The sequence below is a fragment of the Plectropomus leopardus genome, chromosome 3, assembly GCF_026936395.1.
Source record: "Plectropomus leopardus strain MGB_pleo_1.0 chromosome 3, ASM2693639v1, whole genome shotgun sequence".
NCBI classification, from domain to species: Eukaryota; Metazoa; Chordata; class Actinopteri; order Perciformes; family Serranidae; genus Plectropomus; species Plectropomus leopardus.
In genome coordinates, this window is record NC_142178.1 from 36,331,981 (window position 1) to 36,352,354 (window position 20,374).

Consider the following 20,374-nt stretch of genomic DNA (forward strand, 5'->3'; position numbering starts at 1 on the left):
TTTAGTACTTTTTTCAACATACTATACTTGGACTGATGAGTTAATATATACATGTATATATGTATATATATATATATATATATATATATATATATATATATACACTTTTTCGACGTACTACAGTATGTCTTTATCCGCTTTTTCAAAATATTGTATTATGGCTTTTTTTTGCATTTTTTCAACATACTATACTACTATACTTTTTTTTTTTTACATACTATGGTATACTATGATTTTTTTTTGCATTTTCTGACATACTGTACCATGGCTTTTTAAAACTATAATATGAATTTTTGGCAATTTTTTGACAAACTGTAGTATGACATTTTTAGACATACAATACTTTTTTGCAGCTGTTCTGAAATAATTTAAGATGACTTTTGTGTGACATACTATACTATGAATTTATTTGCACTTTTTCAAAATACTTTTGTATGCCTTCTTCTAGTATTACTAGACTATGACTTTTCAACATACTATGTTGTGGCTTTTTTCGATTTACTATGCTTTGACTATTTTGGACTAACTAAACTATGGCTTTGTTGAACTTTTTTTGACATTCCATACAATGACATTTTTGATTTAACTATATTTTTTGTAATACTAGGAATTTTCTGCACTTTTTTGACATACTATACAATGACTTCAAGTCATATAACATGACTATACTGTATATGACATACAACATGAATATATATATATATAACATGACTAGATATTTTGATGTGATTTTGGAAACATGCTATAGCATGACTTTTTGGGATGATTTTGACTACATGCTTAAGTATGACTTTTTGGGGCGATTTGAACAATGTGCTATAGTATGACTTTTTGACGCAAATTGTAATGACATGCTATAGTATGAGTTTTTTTCATGATTGTGGACAACATACTTTAGTATGACTTTTTGGTGGGATTTTCAACGACATGCTTTAGTATGACTTCGTGTTTTTGGATGACATGTTATCGTGGGACTTTTTGACGTGATTTTGAACGGCATGTTGTATGACTTTTTGATGCAATTTTGGATGACAAGCTCTAGTATGACTTTTTGGCGCAATTCTGAAAAACATGCTATAGAATGACTTTCTAACGCCATTTTGCACGACATGCTATAGTAAGAGTTTTTGAGGCAATTTTGAATGACATTCTGTAGTATCACTTTCTGACGTGTGTTTGGGCGACATGCTATATGACTTTTTGATGCGATTTTGAACGACATTCTATTGTATGACTTTTTGGCATGATTTTGGACAATATGCTATTGTATGTCTTTTTAGGGTGATTCTGAACCACATGTTATAGCATGTTTTTTTGCGCAATTTTGGACATCATGCTATAGTAGGACTCTTTGATGCAACTCTGAACAATATGTGATAGAATGACATTTTAAAGCGTTTTAAACGACATTTTATAATATGATTTTTTGATGCAATTTCGGATGACATATTATAGTGTGACTTTTTTGCACGATTTGGAATGACATGCTATAGTATCACTTTTTGGCACAATTCTGGACAAAGCCTTGTTTGTTGCCATGACTGAACCAGGTTATTAGCTGATGTTAGCTTGCAGTCTATGTTATCTAACTAAGCTCCAGTTACCAACTGCATCCAACTTAACCAATTTAACAACAGTTTACTTGTAAGCTCAAATCAATAAAAAACAAAGCTTAATGTTTTTTTTTTTAAATATTGTTTAAGGTCTGAGGCTGGAGCTAGTGGTTGAGTGGGTTTTTTATCCACCTGTACTGTGGTTCAACATTAAAGTGCCTGCAAAAAAACATGTTCCAACAGGCGGACTTGCATCTTTCAAGTGACATTGTATCTCTGTGACTGGTATTGTTGTTCATTATACTGTTTTTCATATAAAAGTCAATTTACTTTGTCAACCATTTGTAACCTCTCCTCCCAGGCGCCTCCACACTGAGGCAAACAGAAGAAAAGAGTATCCTCCTGAGATAGTGATGCTGTTCCCGTCTCTTAAGGATCCATATACCAAGGAAGGCTATGTAAGTCATAATTATTGTTGGTATAATGCTTTAGTGCATACTAACATGTTGTGATCTGAGTCTATTTGCATACCACTAATATTTGGATTCTCTTAAATTTCTTAATGATTTTAACATGACAAAGCATTTATTTTTTTTAATTTCAGGAACACTTCTATGATGCTGCAAGCAGCAGAGGATACATTTCGTGGCATCTATAAACAGTCCAGAGGAGGATCAGCATCCCCATCTTGCTATGACTGGTGAGATGATGTTTGAGTTATCACTTCTGTAATATAGTTTTCTCTGACTGCATATTGCTCGTGTCTAATTTGAGTTTCCTCATCTCAACTCTAGTCATGCTGCAGTCTGGATGAGCATCTCCACAAGTAGCATCACAAGGGCAAGACAGACAACTTTTACTTTTGGATAAGTATCTCATCCAAAGCCAGGCAAAGCTCATACAATGATTCAGGATTTCACATGTCCCAAGAAAAGCTGAAAACATCATACAAAAGCATGAAATAGCGTGCCGAGACAAATAGCATTAAAACATGCAAATATGACCAAAAACAAAATAATATAGCATGTGGAAAAAATGACCAAAAAAGCAAGGCTATAGTATGACAAACATGTCAAAATTTGACATATTCCAAAAACAGATGAAAACACCTCAAAACAGCTTCAAATATAGTGCTGAGACATGACAACTCACTGTGCAAAATTGTCCCAAAATGCCATAATATAGCATGTTGAAAAATGACCAAAGAAGCAAGGCAAAAATGTCAAAATTTGACATGTCCCAAAAACAGCTCAAAACACTCCAAACCAGTTTAAATTAGTGTGCTGGGACACGCCATAGCATTAAAATGTGCAAATATAACTTGTAAATATGGCCAAAAAACAACATAATGAAGCATGTCGAAAAATGACCAAAGAAGCAAGGCTATAGTATGGCAAAAATGTCAAAATATGACAACTCCCAAAAAAAGCTCAAAACACCTCAAAACAGTTCGAAATAACATGCTTGGACACGCCATAGCATTAAAATGTGCAAATATAGTCAAAAAACACCATAATAAAGCATGTCGAAAAATGACCAAAGAAGCAAGGCTATAGTATGGCAAAAATGTCAAAATTTGATATGTCCCAAAAACAGCTCAAAACACCTCAAAACAGTTTAAAATAGTGTGCTGGGACACGCCATAGCATTAAAACTTGTAAATAATGCCAAAAAACAACATAATGAAGCATGTCGAAAAATGACCAAAGAAGCAAGGCTATAGTATGGCAAAAATGTCAAAATATGACATCTCCTAAAAACAACTCAAAACAGCTACAAACAGTTTAAAATAGTGTGCTGGGACACGCCATAGCATTAAAATGTGCAAATATAGCCAAAAAACACCATAATTAAGCATGTCAAAAAATGACCAAAGAAGCAAGGCTATAGTATGGCAAAAATGTCAAAATATGACATCTCCTAAAAACAGCTCCAAACAGCTCCAAACAGTTTAAAATAGTGTGCTGGGACATGCAATAGCATTAAAACTTGTAAATAATGCCAAAAAACAACATAATGAAGCATGTCAAAAAATGACCAAAGAAGCAAGGCTATAGTATGGCAAAAATGTCAAAATATGACATCTCCTAAAAACAGCTCAAAACAGCTCAAAACAGTTCGAAATAGTGTGCTGGGACACGCCATAGCATTAAAATGTTCAAATATAGCCAAAAAACACCATAATAAAGCATGTCGAAAAATGACCAAAGAAGCAAGGCTATAGTATGGCAAAAATGTCAAAATATGACATCTCCTAAAAACAACTCAAAACAGCTACAAACAGTTTAAAATAGTGTGCTGGGACATGCCATAGCATTAAAACTTGTAAATATGGCCAAAAAACAACATAATGAAACATGTCAAAACATGACCAAAGAAGCAAGGCTATAGTATGGCAAAAATGTCAAAATATGACATCTCCTAAAAACAACTCAAAACAGCTACAAACAGTTTAAAATAGTGTGCTGGGACATGCCATAGCATTAAAACTTGTAAATATGGCCAAAAAACAACATAATGAAGCATGTCGAAAAATGACCAAAGAAGCAAGGCTATAGTATGGCAAAAATGTCAAAATTTGATATGTCCCAAAAACAGCTCAAAACACCTCAAAACAGTTTAAAATAGTGTGCTGGGACATGCAATAGCATTAAAACTTGTAAATATGGCCAAAAAACAACATAATGAAGCATGTCGAAAAATGACCAAAGAAGCAAGGCTATAGTATGGCAAAAATGTCAAAATATGACATCTCCTAAAAACAGCTCAAAACACCTCAAAACAGTTCGAAATACTGTGCTGGGACACGCCATAGCATTAAAATGTTCAAATATAGCCAAAAAACACCATAATTAAGCATGTCGAAAAATGACCAAAGAAGCAAGGCTATAGTATGGCAAAAATGTCAAAATATGACATCTCCTAAAAACAGCTCAAAACACCTCAAAACAGTTCGAAATACTGTGCTGGGACACGCCATAGCATTAAAATGTGCAAATATAGCCAAAAAACACCATAATTAAGCATGTCGAAAAATGACCAAAGAAGCAAGGCTATAGTATGGCAAAAATGTCAAAATATGACATCTCCTAAAAACAACTCAAAACAGCTACAAACAGTTTAAAATAGTGTGCTGGGACATGCCATAGCATTAAAACTTGTAAATATGGCCAAAAAACAACATAATGAAGCATGTCGAAAAATGACCAAAGAAGCAAGGCTATAGTATGGCAAAAATGTCAAAATTTGACATGTCCCAAAAACAGCTCAAAACACCTCAAAACAGTTTAAAATAGTGTGCTGGGACACACTATAGCATTAAAACGTGCAAATATGGCCAAAAAACAACATAATGAAGCATGTTGAAAAATGACCAAAGAAGCAAGGCTATAGTATGGCAAAAATGTCAAAATATGACATGTCCCAAAAACAGCTCAAAACACCTCAAAACAGTTTAAAATAGTGTGCTGGGACACGCTATAGCATTAAAACGTGCAAATATGGCCAAAAAACAACATAATGAAGCATGTTGAAAAATGACCAAAGAAGCAAGGCTATAGTATGGCAAAAATGTCAAAATTTGACATGTCCCAAAAACAGCTCAAAACACCTCAAAACGGTTTGAAATAACGTGCTGGGACACGCCATACCATTAAAACTTGTAAATATGGCCAAAAAGCACCATAATTAAGCATGTCGAAAAATGACCAAAGAAGCAAGGCTATAGTATGGCAAAAATGTCAAAATTTGACATGTCCCAAAAACAGCTCAAAACACCTCAAAACAGTTTAAAATAGTGTGCTGGGACACACTATAGCATTAAAACGTGCAAATATGGCCAAAAAACAACATAATGAAGCATGTTGAAAAATGACCAAAGAAGCAAGGCTATAGTATGGCAAAAATGTCAAAATATGACATGTCCCAAAAACAGCTCAAAACACCTCAAAACAGTTTAAAATAGTGTGCTGGGACACGCTATAGCATTAAAACGTGCAAATATGGCCAAAAAACAACATAATGAAGCATGTTGAAAAATGACCAAAGAAGCAAGGCTATAGTATGGCAAAAATGTCAAAATTTGACATGTCCCAAAAACAGCTCAAAACACCTCAAAACGGTTTGAAATAACGTGCTGGGACACGCCATACCATTAAAACTTGTAAATATGGCCAAAAAGCACCATAATTAAGCATGTCGAAAAATGACCAAAGAAGCAAGGCTATAGTATGGCAAAAATGTCAAAATATGACATCTCCTAAAAACAGCTCAAAACAGCTCCAAACAGTTTAAAATGGTGTGCTGGGACACGCCATAGCATTAAAATGTGCAAATATGGCCAAAAAACAACATAATGAAGCATGTCGAAAAATGACCAAAGAAGCAAGGCTATAGTATGGCAAAAATGTCAAAATATGACATCTCCTAAAAACAGCTCAAAACACCTCAAAACAGTTCGAAATACTGTGCTGAGTAATGCCATAGCATTAAAATGTTCAAATATAGCCAAAAAACACCATAATTAAGCATGTCGAAAAATGACCAAAGAAGCAAGGCTATAGTATGGCAAAAATGTCAAAATATGACATCTCCTAGAAACAGCTCAAAACAGCTCCAAACAGTTTAAAATAGTGTGCTGGGACACGCCATAGCATTAAAACTTGTAAATATGGCCAAAAAACAACATAATGAAGCATGTCGAAAAATGACCAAAGAAGCAAGGCTATAGTATGGTAAAAATGTCAAAATATGACATCTCCTAGAAACAGCTCAAAACACCTCAAAACAGTTTAAAATAACGTGCTGGGACACGCCATAGCATTAAAATGTGTAAATATAGCCAAAAAACACCATAATTAAGCATGTCGAAAAATGACCAAAGAAGCAAGGCTATAGTATGGCAAAAATGTCAAAATATGACATCTCCTAAAAACAGCTCAAAACAGCTCAAAACAGTTTAAAATAGTGTGCTTGGACATGCCATAGCATTAAAATGTGCAAATATAGCCAAAAAACAACATAATGAAGCATTGTTGAAAAATAACCAAAGAAGCAAGGCTATAGTATGGCAAAAATGTCAAAATATGACATATCCTAAAAACAGCTCAAAACAGCTCAAAACAGTTTAAAATAGTGTGCTTGGACATGCCATAGCATTAAAATGTGCAAATATAGCCAAAAAACAACATAATGAAGCATTGTTGAAAAATAACCAAAGAAGCAAGGCTATAGTATGGCAAAAATGTCAAAATATGACATCTCCTAAAAACAGCTCCAAACAGCTCCAAACAGTTTAAAATAGTGTGCTGGGACATGCAATAGCATTAAAACTTGTAAATAATGCCAAAAAACAACATAATGAAGCATGTCAAAAAATGACCAAAGAAGCAAGGCTATAGTATGGCAAAAATGTCAAAATATGACATCTCCTAAAAACAACTCAAAACAGCTACAAACAGTTTAAAATAGTGTGCTGGGACATGCCATAGCATTAAAACTTGTAAATATGGCCAAAAAACAACATAATGAAGCATGTCGAAAAATGACCAAAGAAGCAAGGCTATAGTATGGCAAAAATGTCAAAATATGACATCTCCTAAAAACAGCTCAAAACACCTCAAAACAGTTCGAAATACTGTGCTGGGACACGCCATAGCATTAAAATGTTCAAATATAGCCAAAAAACACCATAATTAAGCATGTCGAAAAATGACCAAAGAAGCAAGGCTATAGTATGGCAAAAATGTCAAAATTTGACATGTCCCAAAAACAGCTCAAAAAACCTCCAAACAGTTTAAAATAGTGTGCTGAGACACGCCATAGCATTAAAACTTGTAAATAATGCCAAAAAACAACATAATGAAGCATGTCAAAAAATGACCAAAGAAGCAAGGCTATAGTATGGCAAAAATGTCAAAATTTGATATGTCCCAAAAACAGCTCAAAACACCTCAAAACAGTTTAAAATAGTGTGCTTGGACATGCCATAGTATTAAAACTTGTAAATATGGCCAAAAAACAACATAATGAAGCATGTCGAAAAATGACCAAAGAAGCAAGGCTATAGTATGGCAAAAATGTCAAAATATGACATCTCCTAAAAACAGCTCAAAACACCTCAAAACAGTTCGAAATACTGTGCTGGGACACGCCATAGCATTAAAATGTGCAAATATAGCCAAAAAACACCATAATTAAGCATGTCGAAAAATGACCAAAGAAGCAAGGCTATAGTATGGCAAAAATGTTAAAATATGACATCTCCTAAAAACAGCTCAAAACACCTCAAAATAGTTAGAAATAACGTGCTGGGACATGCCATAGCATTAAAACTTGTAAATATGGCCAAAAAACAACATAATGAAGCATGTCGAAAAATGACCAAAGAAGCAAGGCTATAGTATGGCAAAAATGTCAAAATTTGACATGTCCCAAAAACAGCTCAAAACACCTCAAAACAGTTTAAAATAGTGTGCTGGGACACACTATAGCATTAAAACGTGCAAATATGGCCAAAAAACAACATAATGAAGCATGTTGAAAAATGACCAAAGAAGCAAGGCTATAGTATGGCAAAAATGTCAAAATATGACATGTCCCAAAAACAGCTCAAAACACCTCAAAACAGTTTAAAATAGTGTGCTGGGACACGCTATAGCATTAAAACGTGCAAATATGGCCAAAAAACAACATAATGAAGCATGTTGAAAAATGACCAAAGAAGCAAGGCTATAGTATGGCAAAAATGTCAAAATTTGACATGTCCCAAAAACAGCTCAAAACACCTCAAAACGGTTTGAAATAACGTGCTGGGACACGCCATACCATTAAAACTTGTAAATATGGCCAAAAAGCACCATAATTAAGCATGTCGAAAAATGACCAAAGAAGCAAGGCTATAGTATGGCAAAAATGTCAAAATATGACATCTCCTAAAAACAACTCAAAACACCTCAAAACAGTTTAAAATAGTGTGCTGAGACACGCCATAGCATTAAAACGTGCAAAAAAAAGTACCAAAATGCCATAATATAGCATGTTGAAAAATGACCAAAGAAGCAAGGCTATAGTATGGCAAAAATGTCAAAATTTGACATGTCCCAAAAACAGCTCGAAACACCTCAAAACAGTTTAAAATAGTGTGCTGGGACATGCCATAGCATTAAAATGTGCAAATATAGCCAAAAAACACCATAATTAAGCATGTCGAAAAATGACCAAAGAAGCAAGGCTATAGTATGGCAAAAATGTCAAAATATGACATCTCCTAAAAACAGCTCAAAACAGCTCCAAACAGTTTAAAATGGTGTGCTGGGACACGCCATAGCATTAAAATGTGCAAATATGGCCAAAAAACAACATAATGAAGCATGTCGAAAAATGACCAAAGAAGCAAGGCTATAGTATGGCAAAAATGTCAAAATATGACATCTCCTAAAAACAGCTCAAAACACCTCAAAACAGTTCGAAATACTGTGCTGAGTAATGCCATAGCATTAAAATGTTCAAATATAGCCAAAAAACACCATAATTAAGCATGTCGAAAAATGACCAAAGAAGCAAGGCTATAGTATGGCAAAAATGTCAAAATATGACATCTCCTAGAAACAGCTCAAAACAGCTCCAAACAGTTTAAAATAGTGTGCTGGGACACGCCATAGCATTAAAACTTGTAAATATGGCCAAAAAACAACATAATGAAGCATGTCGAAAAATGACCAAAGAAGCAAGGCTATAGTATGGTAAAAATGTCAAAATATGACATCTCCTAGAAACAGCTCAAAACACCTCAAAACAGTTTAAAATAACGTGCTGGGACACGCCATAGCATTAAAATGTGTAAATATAGCCAAAAAACACCATAATTAAGCATGTCGAAAAATGACCAAAGAAGCAAGGCTATAGTATGGCAAAAATGTCAAAATATGACATCTCCTAAAAACAGCTCAAAACAGCTCAAAACAGTTTAAAATAGTGTGCTTGGACATGCCATAGCATTAAAATGTGCAAATATAGCCAAAAAACAACATAATGAAGCATTGTTGAAAAATAACCAAAGAAGCAAGGCTATAGTATGGTAAAAATGTCAAAATATGACATCTCCTAGAAACAGCTCAAAACACCTCAAAACAGTTTAAAATAACGTGCTGGGACACGCCATAGCATTAAAATGTGCAAATATAGCCAAAAAACACCATAATTAAGCATGTCGAAAAATGACCAAAGAAGCAAGGCTATAGTATGGCAAAAATGTCAAAATATGACATCTCCTAAAAACAGCTCCAAACAGCTCCAAACAGTTTAAAATAGTGTGCTGGGACATGCAATAGCATTAAAACTTGTAAATAATGCCAAAAAACAACATAATGAAGCATGTCGAAAAATGACCAAAGAAGCAAGGCTATAGTATGGCAAAAATGTCAAAATATGACATCTCCTAAAAACAGCTCAAAACACCTCAAAACAGTTCGAAATACTGTGCTGGGACACGCCATAGCATTAAAATGTGCAAATATAGCCAAAAAACACCATAATTAAGCATGTCGAAAAATGACCAAAGAAGCAAGGCTATAGTATGGCAAAAATGTTAAAATATGACATCTCCTAAAAACAGCTCAAAACACCTCAAAATAGTTAGAAATAACGTGCTGGGACACGCCATAGCATTAAAACTTGTAAATAATGCCAAAAAACAACATAATGAAGCATGTCGAAAAATGACCAAAGAAGCAAGGCTATAGTATGGCAAAAATGTCAAAATATGACATCTCCTAAAAACAACTCAAAACAGCTACAAACAGTTTAAAATAGTGTGCTGGGACATGCAATAGCATTAAAACTTGTAAATAATGCCAAAAAACAACATAATGAAGCATGTCGAAAAATGACCAAAGAAGCAAGGCTATAGTATGGCAAAAATGTCAAAATTTGATATGTCCCAAAAACAGCTCAAAACACCTCAAAACAGTTTAAAATAGTGTGCTTGGACATGCCATAGTATTAAAACTTGTAAATATGGCCAAAAAACAACATAATGAAGCATGTCGAAAAATGACCAAAGAAGCAAGGCTATAGTATGGCAAAAATGTCAAAATATGACATCTCCTAAAAACAGCTCAAAACACCTCAAAACAGTTCGAAATACTGTGCTGGGACACGCCATAGCATTAAAATGTGCAAATATAGCCAAAAAACACCATAATTAAGCATGTCGAAAAATGACCAAAGAAGCAAGGCTATAGTATGGCAAAAATGTCAAAATATGACATCTCCTAAAAACAGCTCCAAACAGCTCCAAACAGTTTAAAATAGTGTGCTGGGACATGCAATAGCATTAAAACTTGTAAATAATGCCAAAAAACAACATAATGAAGTATGTCGAAAAATGACCAAAGAAGCAAGGCTATAGTATGGCAAAAATGTCAAAATATGACATCTCCTAAAAACAGCTCAAAACACCTCAAAACAGTTTGGAATACTGTGCTGGGACACGCCATAGCATTAAAATGTGCAAATATAGCCAAAAAACACCATAATTAAGCATGTCGAAAAATGACCAAAGAAGCAAGGCTATAGTATGGCAAAAATGTTAAAATATGACATCTCCTAAAAACAGCTCAAAACACCTCAAAATAGTTAGAAATAACGTGCTGGGACACGCCATAGCATTAAAACTTGTAAATAATGCCAAAAAACAACATAATGAAGCATGTCGAAAAATGACCAAAGAAGCAAGGCTATAGTATGGCAAAAATGTCAAAATATGACATCTCCTAAAAACAACTCAAAACAGCTACAAACAGTTTAAAATAGTGTGCTGGGACATGCCATAGCATTAAAACTTGTAAATATGGCCAAAAAACAACATAATGAAGCATGTCGAAAAATGACCAAAGAAGCAAGGCTATAGTATGGCAAAAATGTCAAAATTTGATATGTCCCAAAAACAGCTCAAAACACCTCAAAACAGTTTAAAATAGTGTGCTTGGACATGCCATAGTATTAAAACTTGTAAATATGGCCAAAAAACAACATAATGAAGCATGTCGAAAAATGACCAAAGAAGCAAGGCTATAGTATGGCAAAAATGTCAAAATATGACATCTCCTAAAAACAGCTCAAAACACCTCAAAACAGTTCGAAATACTGTGCTGGGACACGCCATAGCATTAAAATGTGCAAATATAGCCAAAAAACACCATAATGAAGCATGTTGAAAAATGACCAAAGAAGCAAGGCTATAGTATGGCAAAAATGTCAAAATATGACATGTCCCAAAAACAGCTCAAAACACCTCAAAACAGTTTAAAATAGTGTGCTGGGACACGCTATAGCATTAAAACGTGCAAATATGGCCAAAAAACAACATAATGAAGCATGTCGAAAAATGACCAAAGAAGCAAGGCTATAGTATGGCAAAAATGTCAAAATTTGACATGTCCCAAAAACAGCTCAAAACACCTCAAAACGGTTTGAAATAACGTGCTGGGACACGCCATACCATTAAAACTTGTAAATATGGCCAAAAAGCACCATAATTAAGCATGTCGAAAAATGACCAAAGAAGCAAGGCTATAGTATGGCAAAAATGTCAAAATATGACATCTCCTAAAAACAACTCAAAACACCTCAAAACAGTTTAAAATAGTGTGCTGAGACACGCCATAGCATTAAAACGTGCAAAAAAAAGTACCAAAATGCCATAATATAGCATGTTGAAAAATGACCAAAGAAGCAAGGCTATAGTATGGCAAAATGTCAAAATTTGACATGTCCCAAAAACAGCTCAAAACACCTCAAAACAGTTTAAAATAGTGTGCTGGGACATGCCATAGCATTAAAATGTGCAAATATAGCCAAAAACACCATAATTAAGCATGTCGAAAAACGACCAAAGAAGCAAGGCTATAGTATGGCAAAAATGTCAAAATATGACATCTCCTAAAAACAGCTCAAAACAGCTCCAAACAGTTTAAAATGGTGTGCTGGGACACGCCATAGCATTAAAATGTGCAAATATGGCCAAAAAACAACATAATGAAGCATGTCGAAAAATGACCAAAGAAGCAAGGCTATAGTATGGCAAAAATGTCAAAATATGACATCTCCTAAAAACAGCTCAAAACACCTCAAAACAGTTCGAAATACTGTGCTGAGTAATGCCATAGCATTAAAATGTTCAAATATAGCCAAAAAACACCATAATTAAGCATGTCGAAAAATGACCAAAGAAGCAAGGCTATAGTATGGCAAAAATGTCAAAATATGACATCTCCTAGAAACAGCTCAAAACAGCTCCAAACAGTTTAAAATAGTGTGCTGGGCCACGCCATAGCATTAAAACTTGTAAATATGGCCAAAAACAACATAATGAAGCATGTCAAAAATGACCAAAGAAGCAAGGCTATAGTATGGTAAAAATGTCAAAATATGACATCTCCTAAAAACAGCTCAAAACACCTCAAAACAGTTTAAAATAACGTGCTGGGACACGCCATAGCATTAAAATGTGCAAATATAGCCAAAAAACACCATAATTAAGCATGTCGAAAAATGACCAAAGAAGCAAGGCTATAGTATGGCAAAAATGTCAAAATATGACATCTCCTAAAAACAACTCAAAACACCTCAAAACAGTTTAAAATAGTGTGCTGAGACACGCCATAGCATTAAAACGTGCAAAAAAAAGTACCAAAATGCCATAATATAGCATGTTGAAAAATGACCAAAGAAGCAAGGCTATAGTATGGCAAAAATGTCAAAATTTGACATGTCCCAAAAACAGCTCGAAACACCTCAAAACAGTTTAAAATAGTGTGCTGGGACATGCCATAGCATTAAAATGTGCAAATATAGCCAAAAAACACCATAATTAAGCATGTCGAAAAATGACCAAAGAAGCAAGGCTATAGTATGGCAAAAATGTCAAAATATGACATCTCCTAAAAACAGCTCAAAACAGCTCAAAACAGTTTAAAATAGTGTGCTTGGACATGCCATAGCATTAAAATGTGCAAATATAGCCAAAAAACAACATAATGAAGCATTGTTGAAAAATAACCAAAGAAGCAAGGCTATAGTATGGTAAAAATGTCAAAATATGACATCTCCTAGAAACAGCTCAAAACAGCTCCAAACAGTTTAAAATAGTGTGCTGGGACACGCCATAGCATTAAAACTTGTAAATATGGCCAAAAAACAACATAATGAAGCATGTCGAAAAATGACCAAAGAAGCAAGGCTATAGTATGGCAAAAATGTCAAAATATGACATCTCCTAGAAACAGCTCAAAACACCTCAAAACAGTTTAAAATAACGTGCTGGGACACGCCATAGCATTAAAATGTGTAAATATAGCCAAAAAACACCATAATTAAGCATGTCGAAAAATGACCAAAGAAGCAAGGCTATAGTATGGCAAAAATGTCAAAATATGACATCTCCTAAAAACAACTCAAAACACCTCAAAACAGTTTAAAATAGTGTGCTGAGACACGCCATAGCATTAAAACGTGCAAAAAAAAGTACCAAAATGCCATAATATAGCATGTTGAAAAATGACCAAAGAAGCAAGGCTATAGTATGGCAAAAATGTCAAAATTTGACATGTCCCAAAAACAGCTCGAAACACCTCAAAACAGTTTAAAATAGTGTGCTGGGACATGCCATAGCATTAAAATGTGCAAATATAGCCAAAAAACACCATAATTAAGCATGTCGAAAAATGACCAAAGAAGCAAGGCTATAGTATGGCAAAAATGTCAAAATATGACATCTCCTAAAAACAGCTCAAAACAGCTCAAAACAGTTTAAAATAGTGTGCTTGGACATGCCATAGCATTAAAATGTGCAAATATAGCCAAAAAACAACATAATGAAGCATTGTTGAAAAATAACCAAAGAAGCAAGGCTATAGTATGGTAAAAATGTCAAAATATGACATCTCCTAGAAACAGCTCAAAACACCTCAAAACAGTTTAAAATAACGTGCTGGGACACGCCATAGCATTAAAATGTGCAAATATAGCCAAAAAACACCATAATTAAGCATGTCGAAAAATGACCAAAGAAGCAAGGCTATAGTATGGCAAAAATGTCAAAATATGACATCTCCTAAAAACAGCTCCAAACAGCTCCAAACAGTTTAAAATAGTGTGCTGGGACATGCAATAGCATTAAAACTTGTAAATAATGCCAAAAAACAACATAATGAAGCATGTCGAAAAATGACCAAAGAAGCAAGGCTATAGTATGGCAAAAATGTCAAAATATGACATCTCCTAAAAACAGCTCAAAACACCTCAAAACAGTTCGAAATACTGTGCTGGGACACGCCATAGCATTAAAATGTGCAAATATAGCCAAAAAACACCATAATTAAGCATGTCGAAAAATGACCAAAGAAGCAAGGCTATAGTATGGCAAAAATGTTAAAATATGACATCTCCTAAAAACAGCTCAAAACACCTCAAAATAGTTAGAAATAACGTGCTGGGACACGCCATAGCATTAAAACTTGTAAATAATGCCAAAAAACAACATAATGAAGCATGTCGAAAAATGACCAAAGAAGCAAGGCTATAGTATGGCAAAAATGTCAAAATATGACATCTCCTAAAAACAACTCAAAACAGCTACAAACAGTTTAAAATAGTGTGCTGGGACATGCCATAGCATTAAAACTTGTAAATATGGCCAAAAAACAACATAATGAAGCATGTCGAAAAATGACCAAAGAAGCAAGGCTATAGTATGGCAAAAATGTCAAAATATGACATCTCCCAAAAACAGCTCAAAACACCTCAAAACAGTTTAAAATAGTGTGCTGGGACACACTATAGCATTAAAACGTGCAAATATGGCCAAAAAACAACATAATGAAGCATGTTGAAAAATGACCAAAGAAGCAAGGCTATAGTATGGCAAAAATGTCAAAATATGACATCTCCTAAAAACAACTCAAAACACCTCAAAACAGTTTAAAATAGTGTGCTGGGACACGCCATAGCATTAAAATGTGCAAATATAGCCAAAAAACACCATAATAAAGCATGTCGAAAAATGACCAAAGAAGCAAGGCTATAGTATGGCAAAAATGTCAAAATTTGACATGTCCCAAAAACAGCTCAAAACACCTCAAAACGGTTTGAAATAACGTGCTGGGACACGCCATACCATTAAAACTTGTAAATATGGCCAAAAAGCACCATAATTAAGCATGTCGAAAAATGACCAAAGAAGCAAGGCTATAGTATGGCAAAAATGTCAAAATATGACATCTCCTAAAAACAACTCAAAACACCTCAAAACAGTTTAAAATAGTGTGCTGAGACACGCCATAGCATTAAAACTTGCAAAAAAAGTACCAAAATGCCATAATATAGCATGTTGAAAATGACCAAAGAAGCAAGGCTATAGTATGGCAAAATGTCAAAATTTGACATGTCCCAAAAACAGCTCAAAAAACCTCAAAACAGTTTAAAATAGTGTGCTGGGACATGCCATAGCATTAAAATGTGCAAATATAGCCAAAAAACACCATAATTAAGCATGTCGAAAAATGACCAAAGAAGCAAGGCTATAGTATGGCAAAAATGTCAAAATATGACATCTCCTAAAAACAGCTCAAAACAGCTCCAAACAGTTTAAAATGGTGTGCTGGGACACGCCATAGCATTAAAATGTGCAAATATGGCCAAAAAACAACATAATGAAGCATGTCGAAAAATGACCAAAGAAGCAAGGCTATAGTATGGCAAAAATGTCAAAATATGACATCTCCTAAAAACAGCTCAAAACACCTCAAAACAGTTCGAAATACTGTGCTGAGTAATGCCATAGCATTAAAATGTTCAAATATAGCCAAAAAACACCATAATTAAGCATGTCGAAAAATGACCAAAGAAGCAAGGCTATAGTATGGCAAAATGTCAAAATATGACATCTCCTAGAAACAGCTCAAAACAGCTCCAAACAGTTTAAAATAGTGTGCTGGGACACGCCATAGCATTAAAACTTGTAAATATGGCCAAAAAACAACATAATGAAGCATGTCGAAAAATGACCAAAGAAGCAAGGCTATAGTATGGCAAAAATGTCAAAATTTGACATGTCCCAAAAACAGCTCAAAAAACCTCAAAACAGTTTAAAATAGTGTGCTGGGACATGCCATAGCATTAAAATGTGCAAATATAGCCAAAAAACAACATAATGAAGCATTGTTGAAAAATGACCAAAGAAGCAAGGCTATAGTATGGCAAAAATGTCAAAATATGACATCTCCTAAAAACAGCTCAAAACAGCTCAAAACAGTTTAAAATAGTGTGCTTGGACATGCCATAGCATTAAAATGTGCAAATATAGCCAAAAAACAACATAATGAAGCATTGTTGAAAAATAACCAAAGAAGCAAGGCTATAGTATGGTAAAAATGTCAAAATATGACATCTCCTAGAAACAGCTCAAAACACCTCAAAACAGTTTAAAATAACGTGCTGGGACACGCCATAGCATTAAAATGTGCAAATATAGCCAAAAAACACCATAATTAAGCATGTCGAAAAATGACCAAAGAAGCAAGGCTATAGTATGGCAAAAATGTCAAAATATGACATCTCCTAAAAACAGCTCCAAACAGCTCCAAACAGTTTAAAATAGTGTGCTGGGACATGCAATAGCATTAAAACTTGTAAATAATGCCAAAAAACAACATAATGAAGCATGTCAAAAAATGACCAAAGAAGCAAGGCTATAGTATGGCAAAAATGTCAAAATATGACATCTCCTAAAAACAACTCAAAACAGCTACAAACAGTTTAAAATAGTGTGCTGGGACATGCCATAGCATTAAAACTTGTAAATAATGCCAAAAAACAACATAATGAAGCATGTCAAAAAATGACCAAAGAAGCAAGGCTATAGTATGGCAAAAATGTCAAAATATGACATCTCCTAAAAACAACTCAAAACAGCTACAAACAGTTTAAAATAGTGTGCTGGGACATGCCATAGCATTAAAACTTGTAAATATGGCCAAAAAACAACATAATGAAGCATGTCGAAAAATGACCAAAGAAGCAAGGCTATAGTATGGCAAAAATGTCAAAATATGACATCTCCTAAAAACAGCTCAAAACACCTCAAAACAGTTCGAAATACTGTGCTGGGACACGCCATAGCATTAAAATGTGCAAATATAGCCAAAAAACACCATAATTAAGCATGTCGAAAAATGACCAAAGAAGCAAGGCTATAGTATGGCAAAAATGTTAAAATATGACATCTCCTAAAAACAGCTCAAAACACCTCAAAATAGTTAGAAATAACGTGCTGGGACACGCCATAGCATTAAAACTTGTAAATATGGCCAAAAAACAACATAATGAAGCATGTCGAAAAATGACCAAAGAAGCAAGGCTATAGTATGGCAAAAATGTCAAAATTTGACATGTCCCAAAAACAGCTCAAAACACCTCAAAACAGTTTAAAATAGTGTGCTGGGACATGCAATAGCATTAAAACTTGTAAATATGGCCAAAAAACAACATAATGAAGCATGTCGAAAAATGACCAAAGAAGCAAGGCTATAGTATGGCAAAAATGTCAAAATATGACATCTCCTAAAAACAACTCAAAACAGCTACAAACAGTTTAAAATAGTGTGCTTGGACATGCCATAGCATTAAAATGTGCAAATATAGCCAAAAAACAACATAATGAAGCATGTCAAAAAATGACCAAAGAAGCAAGGCTATAGTATGGCAAAAATGTCAAAATATGACATCTCCTAAAAACAGCTCCAAACAGCTCCAAACAGTTTAAAATAGTGTGCTGGGACATGCAATAGCATTAAAACTTGTAAATAATGCCAAAAAACAACATAATGAAGCATGTCGAAAAATGACCAAAGAAGCAAGGCTATAGTATGGCAAAAATGTCAAAATTTGATATGTCCCAAAAACAGCTCAAAACACCTCAAAACAGTTTAAAATAGTGTGCTTGGACATGCCATAGTATTAAAACTTGTAAATATGGCCAAAAAACAACATAATGAAGCATGTCGAAAAATGACCAAAGAAGCAAGGCTATAGTATGGCAAAAATGTCAAAATATGACATCTCCTAAAAACAGCTCAAAACACGTCAAAACAGTTCGAAATACTGTGCTGGGACACGCCATAGCATTAAAACGTGCAAATATAGCCAAAAAACACCATAATTAAGCATGTCGAAAAATGACCAAAGAAGCAAGGCTATAGTATGGCAAAAATGTCAAAATATGACATCTCCTAAAAACAGCTCCAAACAGCTCCAAACAGTTTAAAATAGTGTGCTGGGACACGCTATAGCATTAAAATGTGCAAATATGGCCAAAAAATAACATAATGAAGCATGTTGAAAAATACCCAAAGAAGCAAGGCTATAGTATGGCAAAAATGTCAAAATATGACATCTCCTAAAAACAGCTCAAAACACCTCAAAACAGTTTAAAATAGTGTGCTGGGACATGCAATAGCATTAAAACTTGTAAATAATGCCAAAAAACAACATAATGAAGCATGTCGAAAAATGACCAAAGAAGCAAGGCTATAGTATGGCAAAAATGTCAAAATATGACATCTCCTAAAAACAGCTCCAAACAGCTCCAAACAGTTTAAAATAGTGTGCTGGGACATGCAATAGCATTAAAACTTGTAAATATGGCCAAAAAACAACATAATGAAGCATGTCAAAAAATGACCAAAGAAGCAAGGCTATAGTATGGCAAAAATGTCAAAATATGACATCTCCTAAAATCAGCTCAAAACACCTCAAAACAGTTCGAAATAGTGTGCTGGGACACGCCATAGCATTAAAACGTGCAAATATAGCCAAAAAACACCATAATTAAACATGTCGAAAAATGACCAAAGAAGCAAGGCTATAGTATGGCAAAAATGTCAAAATTTGATATGTCCCAAAAACAGCTCAAAACACCTCAAAACAGTTTAAAATAGTGTGCTGGGACATGCAATAGCATTAAAACTTGTAAATAATGACAAAAAACAACATAATGAAGTATGTCGAAAAATGACCAAAGAAGCAAGGCTATAGTATGGCAAAAATGTCAAAATATGACATCTCCTAAAAACAGCTCAAAACACCTCAAAATAGTTAGAAATAACGTGCTGGGACACGCCATAGCATTAAAACGTGCAAATATAGCCAAAAAACACCATAATTAAGCATGTCGAAAAATGACCAAAGAAGCAAGGCTATAGTATGGCAAAAATGTCAAAATATGACATCTCCTAAAAACAGCTCCAAACAGCTCCAAACAGTTTAAAATAGTGTGCTGGGACACGCTATAGCATTAAAATGTGCAAATATGGCCAAAAAATAACATAATGAAGCATGTTGAAAAATACCCAAAGAAGCAAGGCTATAGTATGGTAAAAATGTCAAAATTTGACATGTCCCCAAAACAGCTCAAAACACCTCAAAACAGTTTAAAATAGTGTGCTTGGACATGCCATAGCATTAACACTTGTAAATATGGCCAAAAAACAACATAATGAAGCATGTCAAAAAATGACAAAAGAAGCAAGGCTATAGTATGGCAAAAATGTCAAAATTTGACATCTCCCAAAAACAGCTCAAAACACCTCAAAACAGTTTAAAATAGTGTGCTGGGACATGCAATAGCATTAAAACTTGTAAATAATGCCAAAAAACAACATAATGAAGCATGTCGAAAAATGACCAAAGAAGCAAGGCTATAGTATGGCAAAAATGTCAAAATATGACATCTCCTAAAAACAGCTCCAAACAGTTTAAAATAG

The 20,374-nt window shown here is 34.2% G+C and overlaps 2 long non-coding RNA genes across 2 annotated transcripts in view; one reads left to right on the forward strand and one right to left on the reverse strand.

The window, feature by feature from the left end:
* The window catches only part of LOC148190050 (uncharacterized), a 71,722-nt gene that overhangs the window by 5,407 nt on the left and 45,941 nt on the right, over positions 1-20,374 (reverse strand). The gene's annotated exons all lie outside the window — the stretch shown is intronic.
* Positions 772-12,288, forward strand: LOC121939093 (uncharacterized). Its single transcript, XR_006105402.2, has 3 exons — positions 772-2,011; positions 2,158-2,253; positions 2,348-12,288. It is a non-coding gene; the product is annotated as an uncharacterized LOC121939093 (long non-coding RNA).